General features: G+C 35.1%; 1 long non-coding RNA gene across 5 annotated transcripts in view; it reads left to right on the top strand.

Annotated features, from left to right (window-relative positions):
- Window positions 1-2,650: 2,650 nt before the first annotated feature.
- The window catches only part of LOC128549400 (uncharacterized), a 49,060-nt gene continuing 24,000 nt past the window's right edge, over window positions 2,651-27,710 (top strand). For 3 of the 5 annotated variants that reach the window (XR_008367545.1, XR_008367543.1, XR_008367541.1), the window contains exons 1-9: window positions 2,662-2,996; window positions 8,142-8,266; window positions 8,850-8,966; window positions 9,400-9,523; window positions 10,666-10,803; window positions 13,075-13,216; window positions 18,989-19,122; window positions 21,480-21,642; window positions 25,044-25,136. This is a non-coding gene — a long non-coding RNA (uncharacterized LOC128549400). Of the gene's footprint in view, window positions 2,997-8,141; window positions 8,267-8,849; window positions 8,967-9,399; window positions 9,524-10,665; window positions 10,804-13,074; window positions 13,217-18,988; window positions 19,123-21,479; window positions 21,643-25,043; window positions 25,137-27,710 lie in introns of all 5 variants that reach the window. The other 2 variants (XR_008367544.1, XR_008367542.1) reach the window with 2 other exon arrangements.

Below are 27,710 nucleotides of genomic sequence, written 5' to 3'. Positions count from 1 at the left end.
ATATGAGAATTACCATTTATCATTTATCAAAGCAGGGGCCATGGGTTCGAGCCCCACTTGTGTCACAACCATGACTTCCCATATGACCAGTCCAGGAAGCAGACCCGGGAGTGGCTACAATAAGACTGATTTTTTCACCACAGTCGAGCTAAAGCAAATTAGTATAAACGAAACGAAACGAATAACAATTTATTTTTGTGACTTTTAGCATTTTGTATATGGCATATAATATTTTGTATGTAGCACTTAGTATTAAGTATGTGACATTTAACATTAGGCTGCTGGCATTTACCATTAACTATTACTTTTTTAGCATTTGGCAGTTAGCATAGCGTCTCGGTCTTCACTAACTGCACAGGGACAATGAGCCCCAGTGTTACGAAAAGAGGGAAGTTCGCCAAACATTTAAATGATGTTAGATGATCAAAATATTTTGACCGCCTTCTGTTTTCGCAATTAAATCATTAGACATAGTCATAGAGCGAAGGAAGCTATGGGTTTACTCAACTTTTCGTAGTCCGTACCTTGCAGGACTGCTTACACCAGTTAAAAAGTGACAACTCATTGTTACATGTTAAGTGGTCCAAAATGAATTTCCATGTTCCATGTTGATGAGATCTGTTATATAAGTCAGATAGGGGTGTGACAGTTATAGTTTTCGCTTAGCAGTATTGCTTATTTTAATTTCCATGTCTACATGTATACGGGTTATCGCTAAATTTATGACTTTCATGGGAGTATTTTCAGAGGGTGATGTTTATCAGGCAGATAATGTTTCTTCAATATAAGTAACCTAACATTTCAATATATATATATTTCCATTATGTAAGAAGACATGTTATATTTAATGGCTATATATATGTTTGTATATCACAGAAATGTTGTAAGCACTGAAAGTTAGGTCTCAATATTTAATTGTTTATATGAAACAAAGGAAGAATATAACCTTGTACCATTTCGGTGTTTTCACATAAAGCAAATTGGTCATTCTAATAAAGTGTGCATATTGATATGTACCTGAACACTCGTACTAAGTTGAAATAAAGTATTAATTCTACCACTGAGACGTCTAGAATTAATTCATGTTGCTCAAACTGAGTAAAGGGTAGTGCGTGGGGTGGGGTGCCTGGGGTTTGGCCACCCGGAGTTATTCATTAACACTCGGAATTCGTCTTTACACAAAGTCCTATACTAGCTTTCCGTTCGCTTCTTAAAAGAGATTATGATATAATCTATGTTTTCAATATTAAGAATGTAAGTCATCATAGTAAAACAATCATTTTGATTTCATTTATAGCTCATGTGACTTTTGAAAAAAAAAAATGATGTGTTATTGTCATCACTTGATCGGCGTCGGCGCTGGATTTATCTGGTTAAGTTTTATGTTTAGGTCAACTTTTCTCCTAAACCATTCAAGCTATCGCTTTAAAACTTGCAACACTTATTCACCATCAGTGGCTGACTCTGTGCAGCAATAAACATAACTCCATTCTGATTTTTGCAAGAATTAAGTCCCTTTTGGACATAGAAAATGTCAGATTTCATATTAAAGTTTTACGTTTAGGTCAACTTTTCTCTTAAACTATCAAAGCTATTGCTTTAAAACTTGCAACACTTGTTCACAATCAATAGCTGACACTGTACAGCAACAAGCATATCCCCATGTTGCTTTTTGCAAGAATAATGGCCCCTTTTGAACTTAAAAAAAAACTGATTTCTTGGTAAAGTTTTGAGTTTAGGTCAGCTTTTCCCCTAAACTATCAAAGCTATCGCTTTAAGACTTGCAACACTTGTACAACATCAAAAACTGACTCTGTACAGGAATAAACTAAACTCTATCCTGCTTGTTGCAAGAATTATTGCCCCTTACGAACTTGAAATTAGAAATTATCAGAATTTTTGGTTAAGTTTTGCGTTTAGGTCATTTTTTCTCTTTAAAGGTCAAAGCTATTGCTTTAAAACTTGGAGCAGTTATTTGTCTTATTTAAAAGCTGACTCTGCACATCAAGTACCGTAACTCTGCATTTTTTTTATTTATTTATATTTTTTTTGCTAAACATCTATTTTTATTGGAGCATTTTTTGAGGGCGATGTTTCTCAGAACAGATGTTACATAACATGTCAATATTTTTCTACTTTCGATGAGAAGACATATACTTAGACCTGAACATGCGGTCTGACTGAGGATTTCATATATAGATTCCTTTGTTTTCTGGTACTTTTAGTCTGCCCACATTTAGGCTTACAGTTGTATTTCTAAAGCATCTGCCCACTTCTACGGATTGAATCTCTAGATCAAAGATATATCCACCCACTTCTACGGTATAATAAGGATATATATAAAAGACCTAGAGTTGACTTAGCAGACGACGGTAAACAGATCTAGTGGGTACCAGATTTGGTAGTGTACCAGATTTGGCAAAAACTTTGGTTATAACAAAGTTAAAAATCAACTGATCTGCACTGGAATGAAAGAACAGGCAAATGTAACAAGTATTTCACCTTATTACGATCCATATTCTACTATCGGATAAGAGAGATTTAGCTTTTCTGTTTTCAACACAACTGTGTTGATGCTTATCGGTTGTGTGACTGTGTGACTACAGCGATACGGAACGTCCGGTATTTATACTAACCCAAATATGACGTCATAATTTCAAAATGGCTGACATTCGCGGGCTTGCTAGTCTAAGTCAACTTTTAAGCATGTTTACATGTAAATAAGGGTATGACAGCAGTTAATAATGAATTGTAAAACTATTTACGGATAAGTGATATCGATTTAACGTAATAATAGAACTTTTATGAAGTTATTTATGAAACAATCAGCTTTTGATGTTCGTACATAGAACTTTCGTACACAGTGTCGGGCAAGATAAAAAAAATTACAACAACAATGAACAATTTCAACAAATGTCTGGATACCACAATATGATTTCCCATGGTAATGCGTGAATTGAAGTCAGACACCTTACCACCATGCAACAGTATCATCGGTATATAGATAATTTTAGTGATAGAGCAGCCCTTTTTTATGGTTTGGCAGTGGCTAGAGAACCGGAATTGGTTCCCTAGACAGCGTATGTATTCATCCGAAACCGGTTCTGTAACCAAAATAACCGGAATTTTATTTCTATGCATAATGCTGCCAGAATCCACTTTGTTTCTTGGTAAATGTCATGCATATTGTTATCTTAATTAATTTTACCGTGCCCTTGCATTTATCTGCGTTTACTGCCCGTCATATTGTTGTTATTGTAATCTTGACTGCCAGAAATGTCGAAACCCAACTGGTTCAGCAGTAGTATGTTCAGGTATAATCCACAACCTGGCACCACAGAATTGGAATGATAAAAACTAGTATACGAATAAACGCGTGAAAACTCACTTTCCCGTTTTTAAATGTTTAAATTATTTGCTTTCAACATGAAATATGTTAATATTAATTAAATATAAAATTATATTGATTTTCTTTTGTATCATTACATGTTTATAGATGTACAAACTAATTTAATTGCCGTTAAAATTTCATGCGGATTCTTTGATCAGTTTCAGGGTTTTTTCTAGCAAATTTGGGAACATACACATGTAGCCTATACCCCCAAAAGTGGGAATTTTGACGCATAAATGTTCCAAATTGGGAAATGTTTAGTCCCATAGGATATAGTAAGATTGTGTTTAAGCACTTCCTTATCGCACTTGTTTTACTTTGTACAACCTCTTTAACATACTTCCATCACAAAATTGTCCATAATTTGGTCAATAGTTATGCAATTTTGATGAAATTTTTTTCAGAATGTAGATTGGGAATTTTTGTACTCATTTTGGGAAAAATACGTACATTTTGGCATTGGGAATATAGCCGAATAACGGCTATAAAAACGGCCCAAAAAAACCCCTGAGTTTGTAACACCTTGGTATTTCACATCGATGACGTTCAAAGATATGTGATCAATACTAATTAACAGAAATTACTTAATTTGTTTTAAATGTTTCTTTTATTGTTTTATACCTTTTAATTTTACATTTCAAGTTTATTTCGGCTTGCTCCAATGCTATTTCTGCATTCATTCGTCCTAGTTTATTTTATCATTCCAATATGGTGGACAGTATGCGGGGAGTATACTTTTGGAGACACGGTAAACACAGATAAATGAAAGCTAGGGCATTACCTGCTGAAAATTGAAATGTTAAATTTATTAAGATAATAACATGCATAATACTTACCAAAAAAAAAAAATAAGTGAATTTCACAGCTTTATGCATAGAAGTAAAATTCCAGTTCCCTAGCCAATGCACGGTACTTCGGCTAGAGAACCGGTTCCGGACGAATAAGTTTGCTGTCTAGGGAACCGATTCCGGTTCTCTAGCCACTGCCTTATGGTTTTGGGGAAGGTTGGCGGGTCCTGTCAGAAATGAACACGATTGAAATCTTTGCATCAACTGAAATGAACGCAAGTGAAATCTTACGTATGCGCCGCGCATTTTAAATTCTTTGCAAGCGCTTCGACTTGTCTTCAGATTTTTTTTTCGTTCATTACTTCCGTGGATCAGCTTGTTATTTAAAGTTACTTATAAATATCTCTCCGGCGAATCGGCCCGTTATGTTATTCTGGAATTCTGGAAACGCTTTTGTTTGGAAAGGGAATTCCACGATGATTTTAAAAAGGACTTGCAGTTGGGGAATTTTTTAGTGCAGTTGGGGATAAAAGTATATTATTTTGCTTTGGAAATGGGGCCAAATTTCGGCTCAAAAACCAGCGTAAAAAAGGGCTGTAATCACAAGAAAGATAACTCTTGCAAATCCTTGTTGCAGGATTTCCGAAAAATGTGTCCGCAAATAAAATGAAATGCTAGCATTCGCTTTTCAAACCTATCTTATCATGTTACATCTAGAGGGTATTTAAAATACTGTATGATTTTTAAGACTTAAAAATGTGCAGTTAAGAAATTATACAATGTTTTCCAAAGTGAAAGTACCATGAAAGGAAGTATAAAATATACAGAATGACAACAGGAGATAATCTCATGTGAGATCATATCAGCCATTATGTTATTGAAGCATTTGCAGACGTTAACAGACGTTAATCAAACTATTCCACTGGCGATACGGTCGGCACTAGTCCAACTTATTTGACGCGATTCGAGGAAACATTGACATAATTTTTTCATTATTTCCACTAGCGTCAAGTATTCAAAACACCAAAATAGTTGACACAATTTCCGATGAAATTTTCATAGCTGCCAACGCTTTACACGCTTTAAAATGCTGATTATTTTACGAATTGGCTGTAAATTCAAATAAAGCTTACATATATCAAAAGGGGTTTCAATTCCTCATTGATTTTAATATTAAAAATTATCAAATAATATCCAGAATTACAAATTTTCTGGTGCGCAAGCAATAAAACCAATACATTTACATGACTGTGTACTGTGATTCATCCTCCATTATTTTGCTCCTTCAAAGTTTTGACGTTTAGATTGCCTGTCATAAATATAAAACAATCTGAACGTAAAATTATTTTGTCTAGGTCAGCACATTATAATAAACAGAAGGAAGTGTCTAGCCGTCCGGCAACCGGACACCTAGCCTGCGTACTAGACGTCCAAGGCAAATTTTTTTTCACAGCACATGCAAATTTTTATCCTTCTGCTTCTTTGCACATATATTTTTTTTATTGAATCATTCAATGGCTTTGTAATCTCTGTAAGGAAACTAGGGAAATCTTCCTTTATAATCATAATGGATGAATAAGTGACTAGTCATATTGAAATAAATCAAATACATGTATGATGTAGCAGAAAAATTAACTGCAGTCACTTTTGCACAAAAAGCCTGAAAAAGTTGTTACCTGTCAAATCTAGGACAAGACTTTAACACGGGATCCGAACATTTGCCCCCCAGGACATACAACCCTTTAGCACCTCATAAAACTTTATCAGTAATATTTATTGTCAAAAACACAATTGATTTGTCATTTATACACACATATTAAGAGTCCAAAAAACATAATTTCGTTCCTGTAATTAAAACTAACCAAAAGTGGTGGTTGTTGCTATATACATATTAATTGTTAACCAGGTTTTCAACGAAAACCTGAGTTATTAGATTGGGGTAGATGTCGGTCGGGCGGGCGGGCGGCGGCAGCGGTGGCGGCGGCGGTGGCGTCAAACTGGTGTTTCTGGTCAATAACTTTTGTTTCGGTAAAGATATTTGAATAAAACTTGGTATGTATGTAACTTATATCAAGACAAAGGCTGGGATTGATTTTGGGGTTTCTGGGGTCACGGTCAAGGTCACTGTTACTTAAAATAGAAAAAGGGTTTCCGGTCAATAACTTTTGTTTCGGTAAAGATATTTGAATAAAACTTGGTATGTATGTAGCTTATATCAAGACAAAGGCTGGGATTGATTTTGGGGTTTCTGGGATCAAGGTCAAGGTCACTGTTATTTAAAATAGAAAAAGGGTTTCCGGTCAATAACTTAACTTAGGAATGAGCTATCATGATGAAACTTGGTGTATATAAAACTTATATAAAGTTGTAGCTTGGGATTGATTTTGGGGTTTCTGGGATCAAGGTCAAGGTCATTGTTACTAAAAATAGGGTTAGGGTTAGGTTAGGGTTAGCATATCTTCTACATGCATGGAGGGATTTTGATGAAAGTTGGCACAATTGTTCACCATCATGAGACGGAGTGTCCTGCGCAAGAACTAGGTCTAAGGTCAAGGTCACAGAGGTCAAAGGATACAAGAATGAAAACTTTGTCCGGAGCATATCTTCTTCATGCATAGAGGGATTTTGATGTAACTTGGCACAATTATACACCATCATGAGACGAAGTGTCTTGCGCAGTTCCCTTCTTTAGAATTACTTCCCTTTGTTGTTACTATAAATAGCTTATATTGTAACTTTTTCATTACTAGACGTAGGGAAAAATCGAGACCACTTTTCTGTAGTACAACATGCATGTTACATCCAATTTTGAGGTGTATTTTGACCAATCTCTACCTGGTAAGGATTTCTGTGTGGATTTACAATTTTTTTTTTTTGTATTTTTTTTTTTTTTTTTTTTTTTAAGATTAACTTCCCCTAGTTGTTACTATAAATAACTTATATTGTAACTTTTTTATAATTGACCGTAGGGAAAAACCAAGACCACTTTTCTGTGGTACAACATAGTTGTTACTTTCTAATTTTAGGTGTATTTTAAGGTATCTCTACCTGGTAAGGAGTTTTTTTGTGGACTTAGAAAAACAAAAGAATTACAATGATTACTAAACAACCACAAAATTAAAATTACATCTGCAAATACAGGTGCTAGAGTAAAGAAATTTGCTGTGACGGGCGTATATTGTGACATTCTGGCACTCTTGTTTATTCTTATGAAAAGTGTTGAAAACCTGGTTTCGTGGCATTGCCGCGTTTCTTGTTTCCTTGTTTCAATAGTTTCACATGTTACTGTCTAAGTAATCATAATTAATAATGCCTGAATTCACCTTAATTAGGCCCAAAATGCCCTAAACTGTTGTTATTTAACCTTTAGCCCGCTGTTGCCAGTGTCGGCAAGTGCATAATAGTCTATTGGCCAATGAATACTAATCAGTTAACTTGAAGTCAGTGGTGACTGTAAGATATTTTGTAGACTTTGTCAACAATTAACCTTTACCCTCCTAAATTTCTAAAATGGACTGGTCTATTATTCAATCTGGACAATACAATTTATCATTCAAAGGGGTGTTCACTGAAAATTTATTGATAGCATAGCGTACAGTGCAGACCAAGATCAGCCTTCACATCCATGAGTTAGGGCCACGTGTGAGGCACATGTTGTTCTCTTTGACATTATTTGTATTTAACCTCTGTTTCATATAGGGAATTGGCAGTTACATAGTCATAGCCTCTATGCCGTCTAAACAGCTGATCGCATGTATTGACATGCTGCCGTTTGACTGAGGCCCGATATGGGTAGCCGAATTCAGAGCTCTATGTATAGATCTAGCAGTTACAGAGAACAAGTTTGTACTGGTACAGAATCCAGGAACACTGGTAAGGTTAAATGCCTGCCGGAAAACAACTGAAATATTATTGAAAAATAGCATTAAACTTAAAGCAAAAAACAATCAAATCTTTTGCAGGGCATTGTGAAGTAACAGTAATGCAGAATACCTACATACCATGAAGTTGAGAAATGAAGAGATGCAGCTGTAAATTGTTTAATACAGAAACATCGTGGGTATGAAGCATAGAAATCATGTGACAAGTAAGAAGATCATTTTTATTTAAAACCATTTTCCTCTAATCCAGCTGCACCCTTGAGTTATAGAAAAGCTGAACACAGACAAAACATGCTTTTTTTTGTAGAAATAAAACAAATTTTACAATGGAAGGGAGGTAACTCAATTTTAAAAAAAGAACACTAAAAGGCTATATTAAAAGAAATTGTTCTTTGTTTCATATAAAATTTAACTACTTGAACAGATCTATTTCGATACAGTTTCTGAATTTTCTCTCTATTAGAGACCTATTTTCTACAAGATATTCATACATCTGCTTCAAGAAAACAAAAAAAATGCAAGTCATCTGAAGTCAAGTACCCTCATATAGCAGTGTTTCAGACAGCGGTCTGCAGAATTAACACCCTTCTTTCGTTTTCTATTAAATAACCTGAAAAAATGCAAAAAGAAACATGAAAAGTGTCTTATTTTATGAAAAATAAATAGTAAATATCACTGAGGAACTTTTTTCAACCAAATTACAGCTATATAACCAAAATGTCCGTGCTTGATTTTATTGTGGTATATGTGCATCTAATACGTCTTTGAACTTTATATTTCTTTTTGTAGTGTGAAGTAACCGTAACACAGAATGGCCGGAGACCATTAACTTAAGAACTGAAGAGATGCAGGTCATTGTTCTATATGGTGATTGATGGAACTATGGTGCAGTTTTGAATTGATAAGGTAGATCATTGATACATGTTTCCATGTAACCATTAGAGGTTACTGGCAAGCAGCCTATGTGAAAAAAGCTTCGGACCAAGGGAACTAACTTTGCAGCACCTCTTGATATTACAGATTGTTTTCAGACGCCTTTCCACCTACTACAAACCTTCGTGTTCTCTGATGCATGAAGACTGTTTTAAATCTACTTGAATGATTTTATCATTATCATACAACTTTTAATTTATTGAAGGTAACTTCGAAATTCAAGTATATAATGTTAGGTATAGTGCTTATTATCTTTTACACATGTTTACTGATGGAATGTCTGGCAGTCCATCTAACTGAAGTGTAGATAATTTTCATTAAATTTGTGAAATAACTTTTTGAATGTGCATCTTTAGATTTTGACGGATTTACAAAATGTTTTCAAGAAATTCCACTTTTTTTGTAGGTGTGCAGTTACAGAAAAGCAGAATAGCTACAGACCATGAAAGTTAGAAAATGAAGAGTTGCGTGTCTCAGTTCAGCATGGTGTATATGGGAAACATTGTGGGTCACAGACATGAAATGATTTGGTATGTTATCACACCATAATTTTGTATTTAGAATTGTTTTCCTGTAAATCCAACTGCACTTCTTAAGCCAGATTTTTATACTTTACAGTTGAAGGGAGGTAACTCAAATTTGAAAAAAAAACAACACACAAATGCCCTTGCTTAATTCTATTTTGGTAAATTACAGGGTTTGTTTTCACAGAAATGTTTACTAAAACAGTTAAGAAAGAAATCAAGGTTTTAGGTTTCTGTTCAGGTATACTGATATACTACACCAGCAGCCTGTTTAAAATATTTGATGGCTGAGATTTGATTCATACCAGATATTTTCTGTTCTGTTCTTCCTCTTTCTACCATTGGTGTCTTTTAACCCTTACAATGCTGGACACAATTGATTCTGCCTTAGCAATTAGTGTCTTAGCAATTGATTCATACCAGATATTTTCTGTTCTGTTCTTCCTCTTTCTACCATTGGTGCCTTTTAACCCTTACAATGCTGGACACAATTGATTCTGCCTTAGCAATTAGTGTCTTAGCAATTGATTCATACCAGCTATTTTCTGTTCTTTTCTTTCTCTTTCTGTCATTGGTCCCTTAACCCTTAAAATAATGGACACAATTGATTCTGCCTTTGCAACCATTGTAAATCATGATCAGCATAAGCTGTCCTTGCAGTCTGATCAAGATCTGCTCTGTTTGCCATTCAGTCAGTATCTTTTTGGTAAACATCCCTATTAACAGTTAATGGTACTGTCCAAATTGAAAGATAGACAAGTGCATGATAGAAATTTTGCAGGGTAAAAACTTAAGAGTATCAGTAAACATATTCCTTTTTCCTTTCTGTTCAACAAATTTACATTACATGCATTGATTTTGTAATTATTTAGATACACAAAATAACAGGGGAAATTAATTTCAAGGAAAATCAAAGTGACATAAATTTTGAACGCCAGTTATTTTAGGTATTGTTTTCTTGTTTAGTCTAAACCTTTTACTTACTGACATAGATTCACTTACGAATATCATTGCATGAAATTTCATAATAGGGAACTTAGTTTCAAGTTATAAGTTAGGAGTTTTAGGTGATTATCGTTAAATTGTAAAATTGCTTCTCATAATATATTTCTTTCTAAACATTTTGAAAAGTGTCTCTTCTTTTGTAGTGTGAAGTAACAGTAAAGCAGAATGGCTACAGACAATTAATTCAAAATTGAAGAGATGCAGGTTTTTGTTTTATATGGTGTATGAGGGAACCATGGTGGAAATTTAGATTTCATGGCAGTCATAGAAATATCTAATAAGTAACCAGATAATTTTTGTTAAGAATAATTTACCACTTAAAAACTGCATTTAGAGTTACATAAAAGCTGAACAAATACCAGTACTTTAACTCCTTGGGGCCGAAATGCGACTAAAGGCGCTATATTTTCTACCCCTGTAGCGTCGATATCCGACTATAGGCGCGTTATCAGGACTCCCCAGGATGGCGATTGACGAGTATAGTCGCAGCACCGAGATCATAATGATTGCGTCACATACTTGTTAATTTTTGATAATCCTGATAAAAGCAAAATTATTTTGCATACCGGCTATTATTTCTTAGATGTTATAATTATTAATTATGCTAATAATTAGTTTCCTTGTTAAAATAAATGTTTGTAAATATGCGGTAAAGGAAATAAAAAAGACGAACTCCGCTGTGTTTCGTTCATACAGTATTTCAAAAGATTAAAATAATTAGCCGAGATTTTTCTTACATTGAAGAAAATATTTATTATCATGCTGATTTTGACGTATCAGTTCCGTCGGATGATGATTCTAAAGATGAAATTTCATTATCAGAGAAATGAATGCTGGAAAAATACTAAGTTTTAGAAAGCTGAAATATTCGTACACTTACATCGCATTAAATTAAAATGGATAAAATAACACAGCAAAGCATGTTTCATACACAACAATATGTGTAAATAAACGTTTTTTGTAAATTTAATAATTCTTCAAAGATGGGTGTAAATATTACAACATAACTGTCTCAGTGCATGTCACACAACGTTTGTGTACATGTTTAGAAATTAATTATACATCAAAACAAACCATTGATATTCACTAAAAAATGGGTGTTAATTTTGAGTAATGTTAATGTAAATACTCTGTGATATCTATTGGAATTTAATGTGTTTACATTTGAAAAAAGTAATAAAATCGGAAATATTCAAATATTTATTAAAACGCAATAGATGTGTAAAAATGGTGAATGTTTTGAAGAGAAATTATAACTATTTGGATATAAGTTACAGACGAAAGTGGATATTATTAGTTACACTGCTTGTTGGTTACAGGATATGGGATATACGCTGTCAGAGAAATCCATATGGATTTTCGAGACAGCGTATATCCCGTATCCTGTCACCAACAAGCAGTGTATATCCCGTATCCTGTCACCAACAAGCAGTGTAACGATTTTATCTTGCCGACTACCCTTTACTTACATGCTATAATCAACACATTTTGTAAATTAACAAAGCTACATACAGTGCAGACTGGAATCCCACAAATCATTTGTTTGGTCATCACTAGTTGATTTACACCAGCCATAAAATGCACAATGACCTGTGTTTTGGTTAAATCACAAAACACAAAAGCTCATCTACACAGGTTATGAACTGGTTTAGATTAGAAACACTAAAAAAATTTCTTATTCCATCCCTTCGAAAGTTACCGGATATCACGATGTCTTAAATGTCTTGTAGAGTAAATGATCCTACAACAAACTGCTGAGTAACAAATATGTCAATTCCTTTATTTCACGATGATTTAACTTCCAAAACAAGATTTCAACGTCTGTTATCCCATACAGAGTTATTCCGGCTAATTTTGTCAAACTTCACAAGCCTCAACTTAGATATAAAATGATATCACAAGAAAACCCTAAATTTACTCTCGGAAACGATACTATCGTTGGCGCTCATAAATAATCTGACTTGATTCAATTACATCAGCAGTATCGCAGCAATTTTGTTTTGATCAAAATTCATATCTGAAATATACTAGCAGGATATGGAATATATCTTGTCTCCTCGTGACGTCTATTGGCCAATAGAAATGCAAGAAACTTGTAGGAGGCGAGATAAATATTAATATATGTTAAAACTTTAAAAGTATAGTTTGATTTACACCCATGTTAATAATATTTCCATGCATGATTTGAATTGACTGCATGCGAATGTGATTATGATAAGATCAGATAATTTTCTTCGACGTCAGGTCGTAATTCTTATCTCGCCGCAGCATGTATATTATGATATCGGCCTCAGGGAGTTAAAAAGCAGCAATATAATGTGAAATCTTTACAATCGAAGGGAGCTAATTCAGTTTAAAGCATACATACTAAAATGCACTTGCTTTCATAGAAATTTTCACTTTCAGAATCTAATCAGGTTTCTAGTTTCGGATTGAGTATGACTACACAGGTATTTTAAGAATTGAAGGATGCCTCCATAATTACAGTAAATGCAGCATTATATTTTCATACCAATTAACCAGTACCATACCATATAATATTATTTCTACAGGTCTGTGGGACAGTGATGTGTGTACCAGTCTGCCAGACTATTACGTGTCTGGCCAGTCGACATATTTGCAATGGATGCGTAGATTCTCAAATAATTTGGCAGAGTTTTCACAGTTACTAAGACAGATTGCAAAATTTTTTAGGTAAGTTTTAGTCAACTATACAAGGTGTAGAGAGCTGTCCTGCTTGACCCGGCATTGGTGTCCTTCTGTGTATGCGCTTTGTTTAAAGTTTTGATGCACTTTCTCTTTATCACTATAATTACATGATGGATTTGTTTCAATTTTTTGATGGTTATTGCTCATCACCACTCATATCAAGGGCCACAACTCTCACACCAATATTTCATGAATAATACCCCTTAGAACGTTTTGATGCACTTTCACTCTATCTCAGATATTACTGAATAGAATTGATTCAAATTTAAAATAGTAATTCTACCTTATCACCCATATCATGTGACACATGTTCCATAACACTGGTACCAATATGTCATGAATTATGCCCCCTTTTACTTCAAATTTCAGGTTAGGTTTTTGATACACATTCACTCTGTCTCAGGTATTACTAAATGGATTTGATTCAAACAAAAAAGTTACTCAACATTATCACTTATATCATGTGACACAAGGGCCATAACACTTGCCAAATATTTCATGAATTATTCCCCTTTTTATTTAGAATTTCAGATTCAAAGTTTTGATGCTCTCAGAGCTCCAGATGAGATTTTAGGCTAAAGAATATTTTACTCCCTAGTTTTTAGCTCACCTGTCACAAAGGACAGGGTGAGCTATTGTGACGTCGTCCGTCGTCCGTCAACAATTTCTAAAAAAATCTTCTTCTTGAAAACCACTAGGCAGAATTACACCAAACTTCACAGGAATGATCCTTGGGTGGCCCCCTTTCAAAATTATTCAAAGAATTGAATTCCGTGCAGAACTCTGGTTGCCATGGCAACCAAAAGGAAAAAAATCTTCTCAAAAACCAGAAGCCCTAGAGATTAGATATTTGGTGTGAAGCATTGCCTAGTGAACCTCTACCAAGTTTGTTCAAGTCATGACCCCGGAGTCAAAATTGACCCCGCCCCAGGGGTCACTTGATTTTACATAGGAAAATCTTAAAAAATCTTCTCCTCAAAAACCAGAAGACCTAGAGTTTAGATATTTGGTGTGAAGCATTGCCTAGTGGACCTCTACCAAGTTTGTTCAGATCATGACCCCAGGGTCAAAATTGACCCCGCCCCAAGGGTCACTTGATTTTACTTAGGAAAATCTTCAAAAAAATTCTAAAAATAAACCAGAAGGCCTAGAGCTTAGATATTTGACATGTAGCATTGCCTAGTGGACCTCTACAAAATTTGTTCAAATCATGACCCCCGGGGTCAAAATTCACCCTGCCCCAGGGGTCACTTGATTTTACATAGGAAATTCTTCATAAAATTTCTAAAAATAAACCGGAAGGCCTAGAGCTAAGATATTTGACATGTAGGATTGCGTAGTGGACCTCTACAAAATTTATTCAAATCATGACCCCCGGGTTCAAAATTTACCCCGCCCCAGGAGTCACTTGATTTTACATAGGAAAATCTTCAAAAAATTTCTAAAAATAAACCAGAAGGCCTAGATCTTAGATATTTGACATGTAGCATTGCCTAGTAGACTTCTACAAAATTTATTCAAATCATGACCCCCGGGGTCAAATTGACCCCGCCTCATGGGGTTACTTGATTGTAGATAGAAAAATCTTCCAAATTTTCTAAAAATAAACCAGAAGGCCTAGATCTTAGATATTTGACATGTAGCATTGCCTAGTGGACCTCTACAAAATTTGTTCAAATCTTGTTAAAATGTATATGCCTATGTGCTCTATGTCAAAACTTGATCATATCATTTTGAGCAATGGTACTCAGGTGAGTGATACAGGGCCATCATGGCCCTCTTGTTTGTTTTTTGTTTCTTTTTAGCTCATCTGATTTTTTGAAAAAAAATGATGAGTTATTGTCATCACTTGAGCGGTTGTCGGCGTCGGCGTCGGCGTTGCCTGGTTAAGTTTTATGTTTAGGTCAGCTTTTCTCCTAAACTATCAAAGCTATTGCTTTGAAACTTGGAATACTTGTTCACCATCATAAGCTGACCCTGTATAGCAAGAAACATAACTCCATCTTGCTTTTTGCAAGAATTATGGCCCCTTTTGTACTTAGAAAATATCAGATTTCTTGGTTAAGTTTTATGTTTAGGTCAGCTTTTCTCCTAAACTATCAAAGCTATTGCTTTGAAACTTGGAATACTTGTTCACCATCATAAGCAGACCCTGTACATGAAGAAACATAACTCCATCTTGCTTTTTGCAAGAATTATTGCCCCTTTTGGACTTAGAAAATCAGTTTTCTTGGTTAAGTTTTATGTTTAGGTCAGCTTTTATCCTAAACTATCAAAGCTATTGCTTTAGAACTTGCAACACTTGTTCACCATCATAAGCTGACCCTGTACAGCAAGAAACATAACTCCATCCTGCTTTTTGCAAGATTTATGGCCCCTTTTGGACTTAGAAAATATCAGATTTCTTGGTTAAGTTTTATGTTTAGGTCAACTTTTTCTCTTAAACTATCAAAGCTATTGCTCTGAAACTTGCAACACTTGTTCACCATCATAAGCTGACCCTGTACAGCAAGCAACATAACTCCATCCTGCTTTTTGCAGTAATTATTGCCCCTTTTGGACTTAGAAAATCATTTTCTTGGTTGAGTATTATGTTTAAGTCAACTTTTCTCATAAACTATCAAAGCTATTGCTTTAAAACTTGCAACAGTTTTTCACCATCATAAGTGGACACTGTACATCAAGAAACATAACTCTATCCTGCCTTTTGCAAGAATGATGGCCCTTTTTAGACTTAGAAAATCATGGGTAGGACAATATTTCTATTATACAAAAAAAATCAGATGAGCGTCAGCACCCGCAAGGCGGTGCTCTTGTTTCAAAGGGTATTTTACTCTAGACTACATATTTTTCCAAAAGGGTATTTTAGATTTGAAATCATTTACAGGGTAATAATAATAACTGTTTGTATCATTTTGTGAAATTCATGTGCTCCGCTGATGTGCCTTTGTTGACCAATGCTGTTTTCCTGAATATTCTTGAGCCTTCATTCAAATAGTTTTAACATTCTGTTAACTGCAAACATTACATCTTACACTACATCTTAATTTCAGTTACTGTATGAGACGGCATTTATGTATGTTGACTCGATTACAAAAAAGATGTGGGATTACGAACTTAAGTCGAGTAATCTATGTATCCCATTTTTTTCAATGCGTACCAGTATGCATAGGTTTGATTTTAAATGCAATTTTTTGTAAATTTCAAAACGTATTTATGCAAATACGCATCTTGCCTGGAGTTCTGATGCTCTTTCACTCTATCTCAGACATTTCTGAATTGATTTGATTCAGAATGTATGTAGTTGCTCCACCTTATCATCCACATCATTTGAATTGAAGACCAAAACTCTGGTACCAATATTTCCTGAATTATCCCCCCACCCCCTTCCCTTTCACCTTGAATTTTAGGTTAAAGTCTTGATGCAATTTCTCTATCTCTGTTACTTATAAATCGTGGGCTGAGCACGAAACTATTGTATCTGTATATAAATAAAGAACAAGATACAATAGTTTCGCACTCAGCCCTCAAAATGGATTTGATTTAAACTTAAAGTAGTTGTTCCACCTCACCATGCATATCCATATGACACAAAGGTCCATATCTCTGATTTATATGGACCAATATTTCATGAAATATGCACCCCCACCCCCCACACTTTTACTGAGAATTTCAGGTTAAGTTTGATGCATTTTCACTACGTCTCAGTTATTACTAAAAGGAATTGATTCATTTCAATCATTAGTTTAAAGTTTTTTTCACAAAGTGCTTATTGTGAGCTTTAAGGATCATTGGTGGTCTGTCATCCATATATCATCCAAAATTTCTCTATCTCCTTTTAACCGTTATGCCTATTTCAACCAAACTTCACAGGATTGTTTCTTTGCTTTGGAGGTCTTATTTCAGATTTCAAGACTTTCATTATACTGAGTAGCAGAATTCTTGTTGCAATGGCAACTAAAAGGAGAAACATTATAATTTTCTTCCCAGAAGACATTTTGAAATACTACCCCAGAAATGTTTCTTGGGTGACCTACACAAAAAAAAGAACAAACAAAAAAAACATTCCAAGCTAATGTTCTTAGTTTAGTTATATGGAAAACTTTGGAAGATCTTGTCCGAAATTGCTTGTCCAGTTTTAAAGTAATTACACAGCAGTTTTGCATTAAAAACCATGTGGGGTAGGGCAGGGGGTAGGTTAGTTTTCCCAGTATTGATGTATAGAAAACTTTGAAAATCTTCAGCTTTGAAACATCTGGCTTGATTTGAAAATAATTTCAAAGCAATGTTCCTTGTATAGCCATTCACCAAATTCCTTCAAATAATTTTGTTTCATTAAAGCTCATGACTGCAAGTTTTTTGGCAAATTTTGTTTTTCTTTGTTACTATTGCTTATATCTTACTTGAACTTTACATTAACATTGTTCAGCATGCAAACAAGGTATGTGCACAGGCTGCGCAAAATAGGCACAAGATCACAGTAACTTGCCCTTGGTTGACCACAATAAGGAAGTGGTAACATAGAAAATAGTTCCTCTGTTTGATGGTGAATACAAAAATGCATTGGCGAATTTCTGAGTGAAAAACCTGCAATAAATGAATAGCATATACTTAAATAGAGGAGATATAGAATAATAGGTACATGTACAATTTGACAGAATGAAAATGTCAGAATATGCATAACATGACTTTTTGATAATGCCAGTTTTGCCTGTTTGCGGCCATCTAGAGAGTATTTTTCATACGCATGTGATTTGGTTCAAAATGATTGAAAAAAGAGCCATTCAAACCCTATGTTTATTGTGGCTGCAATTTTTTCTCTTGAGTAGTTCTGTTGAGTTCAGGTATTTTGTGGGGTTGGAATGCATGCAAAAATGCATTAGTGTCCATTGCCTATATAGAACATATAGTAAAAATACCTTAGGTCTTAGGCCTGATTTAATGGAAAAATTCAGAATGTAAATTGTCAATATTTTTGTTATTTTGCAATCTACATGGCTGTAATTTTAATGGAGAATTGCTGGTTGGCATAGAAATCTGGAAATTACTTTAATTAATTATTACAATTGCTGAAATAGCTTCAGTTTGAGTAAAAACTATACATGCTTGAAAAATGTGAAAATCCTACTTTCAGTTTACATATTTTTGAAAATTTTCTAATTTTGCAGGTTTTCATGCATAAAATGCATTTGTATAAGTTCTATGTTTGAAACCGTTTGTGGAAAACAAAATGGTGTATTAAAAATGCCGCCATGGATTTTTAGAAATAGAGCTGCGGCGAGGAAATCTGACCTAGGTCGGATATTATATATGAGCGCGCCATGACAAAACCAACATAGTGGATTTGCGATCAGCATGGATCCAGACCAGCCTGCGCATCTGCGCTGTCTGGTCTGGATCCATGCTGGTCGCAAAGTCACTATGTTGGTTTTCCAATGGCACGGCTCATATATGTTTCTATTCTTGTTTACATTAAATTGCGCTTTTGGATACTTGAATTTACACAGTACACACAGTCTGAATAGAGAAATATGTATAATCATAATCTGTGCAAGAAAAATCAGTTTACGGACTTGAAATTGGACAGATCAGGCCTGAAATTGGCATATTTCAATAGATTTTGAAGGCAAACTGGCAGGTTTTCACACACTAGACTTGAATATTGGTTTCCTTAAATGCTAAATTGAGCATAAGTCTTCATATTTGAGGTCCTGAATTGTATGTTTACTTATTTTGTTGGATTTCGTATATTTTCAGTACCCAAAACCCTGAAATGAGAGCGCTTGAACAATGTGAAGTTTGTCGCATAGAAGGGGATTCACCGCCTTTGTGTATATAAGTCTACAACTTCTCAGATTTGACTGAAGACAATTGTTTGGTGTTGTGAATAGGTAAATAATTCCTTTGTAAATATTTTTAATAAAAATCAGGTACTTTTCCGTGATACTGTAAAATTTAATAGACTTCGTTTAAATTGCAACGGCAATTGAAAGACAGGTAGAAATTAGAATTATAGTGGAATAACATTATTTCAGCCAGTTTTAACATAATGACTACATTCTGAAGCATGTGTGGTAGTGAGATTACATTAGTAATCTGTTACTTTGAAATTGGACAGGATTTTGTTCCTAATAATTGGTACAGTAAGCTGTATTCCAAGCGAGAATTATTAGGTCAGATTGCAGCCAATTTTTAGCTACAATCTGACCTATATATTCTCACTTGGAATACAGCTTACTGTACTAAATTTCACCTGAAAACAGTAAACGTTGCTTCAGACCTGGAAGTCAGTAAAGCAATTTGAACAGACATTGTAATTGATACTTTTGTTATTCAAAGTGTTTGTTATGACACATTTTACATACGTAAGACTTGATTTTTAGGTTTTATCACACTTTCTTTGCAGTCATATTGTTTTGAAATATATTTTGCACATACATGCAGTCATTTAAACTGAATAAGTTTTCAATCTCAGATATTATGGCTAGCTTGAGTCATAGTTCAGATGTGGTTTGGCCGCAGGCTTTCCAGTCACACAGAAGATACTGGTTCTATCACAAAAAGGGTCACATCAATTGATATTAGTCACTGGAAAAATTTGGAGAACCAGTTGTAGATTCTCAGGTTGAAACTTATTAAGGTATTTTGCAGAAATTTAGCCAGTTTGGAACATTCAGCAGGCAGTGATGTACATTAAAATCATTCTTTATATAGATCAGGGCTGTTGTTAATCCCACGCCGTGGCGGAGGGATTATAGAATGGTCTGCGTCCTTCCGTCCGTCCGTCCTTCCATCCGTAACAAAATCGTGTCCGGTCCATATCTCCTAAACCCTTGAAGGATTTTCATGAAACTTGGTCAAATGATCACCTCATCAAGACGATGTGCAGAACCCATGAGTCAGCCTTGCGGTTCAAGGTCAAGGTCACAACTCAAGGTCAAAGGTTTGAGCCTGCCATTTTGTGTCCGCTCTATATCTCATAAACCCCGTGAAGGAATTTATATAAAACTTGGGTCAAAATGATCACCTCATCAAGACGATGTGCAGAACCATGAGTCAGCCATGCCGGCTCAAGGTCAAGGTCACAACTTAGGGTCAAAGGTTTTTGAGCCTTCCATTTGTGTCCCTCTATATCTCTAAACTCCTGAAGGATGTTCATGAAACTTGGGTCAAATGATCACCTCATCAAGACGATGTGCAGAACCCATGGGTCAGCCTTGTCGGCTCAAGGTCAAGGTCACAACACAAGGTCAAAGGTTTGAGCCTTCCATTTTGTGTCCGCTCTATATCTCCTAAACCCCTTGAAGGAATTTATCAAACTTGGTCAAATGATCACCTCATCTAGACGATGTGCAGAACCCATGAGTCAGTCATGCCGTCTCAAGGTCAAGGTCACAACTTAGGGTCAAAGGTTTGAGCCTTCCATTTCATGTCCGCTCTATATCTCCTAAACCCCTTGAAGGAATTTTATAAAACTTGGGTCAAATGATCACCTCATCAAAAACTCATGAGTCAGCCATGTCAACTCAAGGTCAAGGTCACAACTGAAGGTCAAAGGTTTCAGCTCTGTATCTCCTAAACCCCTTGAAGGATTTTCATGAAACTTTGGTCAAATGATCACCTCATCAAGACGTTATGCAGAATTCATGAGTCAGCCATGTCAGTTCAAGGTCAAGGTCACAGCTAAAATCAAAGGTTTACCCTTTCACTATCCATAGCTGTGGCGGGGGATTTAGCTGTCTTTCAGACTGCCTTGTTTATATATAGATCAGGGCTGTTGTTGTTGTTTTTGCCAGAAAGCTCAGCTGTGATACACAATTTAAGATTTTGTTCATTGTGAATGGACATTATGTCTGTCTAGTTTTGTGTAATTTCACCTTAACAGCAGGGATTTATTTATTGCAGATCACTAAGTCTTTCATCACTTGTTTCACTTGGTCATAATGTCTGTCTGGTTTTGTGTAATTTCACCTTAACAGCAGGGATTTCTTTATTATCACTAAGTCTTTCATCACTTGTTTCACTTGGTCCAGCTCTGCTATCAGTCACAGACAGAACAAAATTGAAAACTGGAAAAGCAACTTTTTGAACATTCAATGTTTTAACACAACATCACATCACACATGGAAACAGTTGCTACAATGCACAATTCTGATATAACACTGAGATATGTCTTAATATATTCTTTGCATTAAAAAAGGAATTATCTTTTATGTACATCATGTTAGGAAATATTCTTCTTTTGTAGAGAAATATATGAGGTAGGACTCTGCAGTTTTCCATAAACGCAACAAGAAGTTCACATTTATTGCACAGATTTGTGTCTCACATGTATGGAGTTGAAAGAATAGTTACAGGAAAAGTGTACAGAATATGTAAGGATATGGTATGTTCCTGCTGAAAAAAATTAGGTAAACGAATCAATATTTAATTATAGGTTTGACTGTACAAAGTATATGGAGTTATTCTTGTCTCTCTGGCACTGGCTTTCATGTCTTCAGTTTAAATGCTAAAAGTTTCCTCAACTTTTACTTCGTCTGTGTTATTACTTGATGGCTTAATTCACTGAAAATAGTAATTCTTGTCTCTCTGGCACCGGCTTTCACGTCTTCAGTTTAAATGCTAAAAGTTTCCTGAACTTCTACTTCGTCTGTGTTATTACTTGATGGTTTAATTCACTGAAAATAGTTATTCTTGTCTCTCTGGCACCGGCTTTCACGTCTTCAGTTTAAATGCTAAAAGTTTCCTGAACTTCCACTTCGTGTGTGTTATTACTTGATGGTTTAATTCACTGAAAATAGTTATTCATCATAATACTTGCATCATATGAAACTAAGACCATAAATTTCGTATCAGTCTTTCCTCAGTCATGCCCTCAAATAAATTTTCGGGTTGAAGTTTTGATAATTTTTTTTTCACATGAATAATGCTTTGAAGTGCCGTGTGATTGATCCTGTTTTATAAATTATATGGATAACCAAACACCTACATGTACATGTAGCATTTAAGATTAAGAAGAGGTAAAAAGTAAATAGTGTCCGATTCATGTCCGATCCATGACTGCCATTCTTCAAGGGATTTTTAAATTGATTGGCATAAATTTTCACCGTAATGGGGCAATGAGTCATGTGCATGACTCAGACCCCAAGCACCAAGGACAAGGTCACAGTTAGAGGTTCAGTGTTTTCATTGCATGTTTCTAGTCCACTCATCCATAAGGGACTTTCAAATTACCTGGCACAAATGTTCCCTTTAATAAGTTGATGTGTCACTCTGTAGACCAACATCCCTAGCTCAAAGGTCAATGTCACAGATAGAGGTCAAAGGTTAACTTGGTCCTTTTCTTGTCCAGTCTATAGCTCTGCCATTTATAAAGGGATTTTAAAGTAATTTGGCACAAAGTTTCCCTATCATATCGTTGATGTGTCATATGCAAGTTCCAGACTTCTAGCTCCAAGGTCAAGTTCACACATAGAGGTCAAAGGTTAACTTGGTCCTTTTCTTGTCCAGTCTATAGCTCTGCCATTTATAAAGGAATTTTAAAGTTATTTGGCACAAAGTTTCCCTATCATATCGTTGATGTGTCATATGCAAGATCCAGACTTCTAGCTCCAAGGTCAAGTTCACACATAGAGGTCAAAGGTTAACTTGGTCCTTTTCTTGTCCAGTCTATAGCTCTGCCATTTATAAAGGAATTTTAAAGTTATTTGGCACAAAGTTTACCTATCATGTCGTTGATATATCATATGCAAGTTCCAGACTTCTAGCTCCAAGGTCAAGTTCACACATAGAGGTCAAAGGTTAACACGGTCTTGCTTCTTGTTCTATCCATTGCTCTGCCATTTGTCAAGGAATTTTAAAATCACTTAGCACAAATATTCCTCATTAAGAGGCAATGTGTCATGTGCAAGACCAGGCCCCTGTTTCGACGGTCAAGGTCACAGTTAGATGTTAACTTGACTTAAACAGTCACAAAAACAAATTATTTTGTTGCATGTAAGACTCAGACATCTAATGCAAGGTCAGTGTCACCTATTTGGATTTTTAGCTCACCTGTCACATAGTGACAAGGTGAGCTTTTGTGATCACCCTCCGTCCGTCGTCAGTCCGTCCGTCCGTCCGTCTCGTGCGTCCGTGCGTGCGTCAACAATTTCTTGTCTGCACGATAGTGGTTTCATTTATGATTTTATTTTAACCAAACTTGCACACAACTTGTATCGCCATAAGATCTCGGTTCCTTTCTTGAACTGGCCAGATCCCATTACAGGTTCCAGAGTTATGGCCCCTGAAAGGGCCAAAATTAGCTATTTTGACCTTGTCTGCACAATAGCAGCTTTATTTATAATTTGATTTTTACCAAACTGGCACACAACTTGTATCACCATAAGATCTCGGTTCCTTTCTTGAACTGGTCAGATTCCATTATGGGTTCCAGAGTTATGGCCCCTGAAAGGGCCAGAATTAGCTATTTTGACCTTGTCTGCACAATAGTAGCTTCATTTATGATTTTATTTTAACCAATCTTGCACACAACTTGTATCACCATAAGATCTCGGTTCCTTTCTTGAACTGGCCAGATTCTATTAACTTCCAAAATATCTTCAACAACAATAAATCTTGGATTCCATGACAAATCAGATCCATTCGTAGTTTATATCTGATTACCTCACCTGATTGTAATCAAAATTGATTTATATCAGTAAGTACTTATAGGACTTATTTGAAATTTCATTATTGTCATTAGTTGGACTGAGCCAATGAGGGTAGATAACTATGGACTGATTTTATGTCAAATTACCTCCCTTTATTTCAAATTAAAATGGGTATATCTCCGTAACTAATGAAGATACTGATCTGAAATTTTGTTTATGTCAACAGATTTATTTGGCAGATCCTTCTTTTGTTAACTTACAATCATTTTTTTTAATTACTTCCCTTTTACATTACTAGAAATAGCTTGTTTTTAGTAACTTTTTTATTATTGGCCTTAGGGAAAAACCGAGACCACTTTTCTGTGGTACAACATGGACGGTACCTCCAATATTTAGGTGTATTTTGACATACCTGTACCTTGTAAGAATTTTTTTTTTCTTTTTGGTTTAATTTCTTCCCTTTGTTGTTCCTGTCCTTTGGACTTAGAAATTTTTTCTGAGGACCTTCTTGTCCTCAAGTGCAATGATAACAGGTGAGCAATATAGGGCCATCATGGCCCTCTTGTTGGTAATTTTTGTCTGCTCAGTAACTTTTTGATGCAGTGGTGTTGGTATAAATATTCACCATTACAAGACATATACATATACAAATTCGAGGTCACAGGCACCCCAGTTAATTTCTTTTTTCTGTTTGTACATGAAATTACTTCCCTTTTTTATGATAAAGTACAATACATATGTATTTATATCAGTTTTCCCAGTAATTTAAAAATGAAAGTAAGATAATTTGTATTGATAGACTGTTTAGTACCATATAAATGTCATGTATTTCACTTGTTTATTAATTACCTCCCTTTAATATGACAAAATATTTCATTTTATTACAATGCATATATAAGCATTTGAAAGCATTCACAAATTATAGATTTCCAGACATTTTCAAACTACATAACGTCTGTGTGAATTTTCTGATATGTAGTTTTGATTTACTTACATCTATAGTATAGAAGAAGACATTGTGTTTTCATGCAATATGTTTTGTGAAAAATGTCCCTAAGCCAGGGACCTTTGCTACAAAATTTTGTTGTTTTCTGCAAGTAACTGATAACTTCTTCACATGATCTAGGGAGTAAACTTAACCTTGATGTTTTGCCCTACAGACAGCCAAACATCTTCCTGAGGATTCGATGCAGCAACCTTCTGATAGAAGGATCTACCTGTTGTGCAAAGGGGATAAGCTGGCTTGGTGACAGGTATATTAGTTCATATAAAACAGTGATAAAAATTACACATAAACCTTATATGCATGTATAGTTTTTAGCTCACCTATTGCTCAGGTGAGTTTTTGTGATCGCTCAATGTCCAGCATCTGTTGTCAGTTTGTCTCTCAACATTTAGCTTGTGTATGCGATAGAGGCTGTATTTTTCAACTGATCTTCATGAAATTCTGTCAGAATGAATACCTTGTTAAAATCTAGCCAGATTTGAAAATTGGTCATCTAGGATAAAAAAAAACTAGGTCACAAGCTCAAATCAAAGAAAAGCATTGTGTATGAGATAAAGACTGTATTTTTCAATTGATCTTCATGAATTTTGGGTAAGAATGATACCCTATGAAATCTAGGCTAAGTTTGATAATGGGCCCATTTTGGGTCAAAAACTAGTTCACTAAGTCAATCAAAGAAAAAACCTTCTGTAAGCGATAAAGGCGCATTTTTAAAATGATATTCATGAAATTTTGTCAGTATAAATCCCTCAATAAAATTTAGGCCAAGTTTGAAAATGGTGAAAAACTAGGTCACTAGGTCAAATAAAAAACCTTGTGTAAACAATAGGAGCTAAATTTTGGTCAAAATGATTGCTTTGAAATCTAGGTCAATTGAAATACGGGTCATATCTTGGGTGAAAAACTAGGTCACTAAGTCGTATCAAAGAAAATGTTTTGTTTTTCGCAGTAGGGACGCATTTTACACAAAATCTTCATGAAATTTGAGCTGAATGTTTGTCTGCATGAAATCTAGGTCAAGTTGGAATGTGGGTCATCAGTGGTCAGAAACTATGTCACCCAGTTAAATTAAAAAAAAATCTTGTGTATGCAATAGGGACTGCATTTTACCCTGGATATTCATAAAATTTAGTCGTCATACATTAATTTAAGTTTTGCGTGCAAATACATATAGCTATCATTTAGGCGTATAGATTTGAAACCTTTTTTTAGCTCACCTGAGCCAAAGGCTCATGGTGAGCTTTTGTGACCGCTCAGTGTTTGTAGTCGCGCGTTGTCTGTCTGTCAACATTTTCTAAAAAAAAACACTGAACAGAATAACACCAAACCTCGGAGCAATGATTCTGGGAAGGTCCCCTTTCAAACGTTGAATTTCTTGCAGAAATTTGGTTTCCATGTCACCCCAAAAGGAAAAATATAGAAAATCTTCTTGTCGATATCCGCAAGACGTAAAGCTTTGATATTTTGCATGTGATATCATCTTATGGTCCTCTATCAAGATTTATGAAATTGTGCCCCAGGAGTGAAAAGAAACTCTGCCCGGGATCACAAGTTTTTACATAGACAAAAATTGAAAAAAAAAAAAACATTAAAATCTTCTTGTTTTAAAAACCCTAAAACCTAGGCCTTTGATATTTTGTATGTAGCTTGCCTTGTGGTTCTCTACCAAAATTGTTCAAAGTATGCCCCGGAGTGAAAAGAGGCCATGCCCCGGGGGGGGGGGGGGGGGGGGGGGGCGGTCTCAGGTTTTTTACATAGACTGAGACTGATATAAAAAACCTTTAATTAATTTCCCAATTTTTCAGTCGGTTTTATTTTTTGCAGTAAATCTGTTCTGTAATTTTCATTTGACATTTTACAAAGTGTTTGGAGAGCTATCCTACTCGCCCCCACGTTGGCGTCTTCCATGCCCATTTTTGGTTAAAGGCCGAGGAAATTGGTAGCCCTGGAAATTTTTCCCTTTGATTGGCATCTACCATTAACTCCTGTTAGTTCGGGTCATAAAATCCTTCATCTTGCAGCATTTCAATCATTATAATTGCTCTCTAGAGCTAGCCACGGAATAACTACACCTGTAAAATTCTTGTGGTCATTCAGTGATTTTTCTGTGGAAACTGATCTAACTAAACTGGGAAAACCCAACTGTGTAATTGTGCATTTTCTGAATAGAATTGAATATACATTATTAAATATTAACAATCCTTGTGCATTGAGTGACTGCTACATTGGATACATTGTTTATTTTATATGTTGGTAATGCTATTGTCGACTTGTATTCACCATCAAAGATTATTTGTGGGGCTTTTCTCAAACATATAACCTAGACTAAAGTCTGTCCCATCCCATCGGTTAAAATCAACTTTGATGCATGGTGACAAAACTGGTGCGCTATCGGTAAAATAAGTAGCGTAATTAAATACAAAAAAGTCAAAGTCGAGAATTTCAAGGATTTTTCTCTAAGTACTTCGAATTGCTAATTTAATGCCACATATATTTTTTCCACCGGCACTCACTGTTGTAAAAAATGGCCGCCATTGGCGCTTACTCTTTAAAAAGGAGGAGAACATGAAAGTTCACTCTAGATGTGGCACTCTAGATGATATTCAGGCACCAATTGCACTAAGAAACGAGATTTTTGACCGGCTATTTGTGTATTTAGTATAAATTTTAGATTTTTATAAAAAAAAAAGATTAAATGACAAATTATCAAGACAACTTCATGATAAAAATATCAGGTAACTGATATCCACTATTTAATTCGGGAATAAATACCAGTGTTTTTTCCGCTATGTCAATGGGGAACATTATCAGTTACTTCCCC

The sequence above is a fragment of the Mercenaria mercenaria genome, chromosome 16 (assembly GCF_021730395.1).
Source record: "Mercenaria mercenaria strain notata chromosome 16, MADL_Memer_1, whole genome shotgun sequence".
NCBI lineage: Eukaryota > Metazoa > Mollusca > Bivalvia > Venerida > Veneridae > Mercenaria > Mercenaria mercenaria.
The sequence above is the reverse complement of the archived record's forward strand: the minus strand, read 5'-3'. Positions and strand labels throughout refer to the sequence as shown.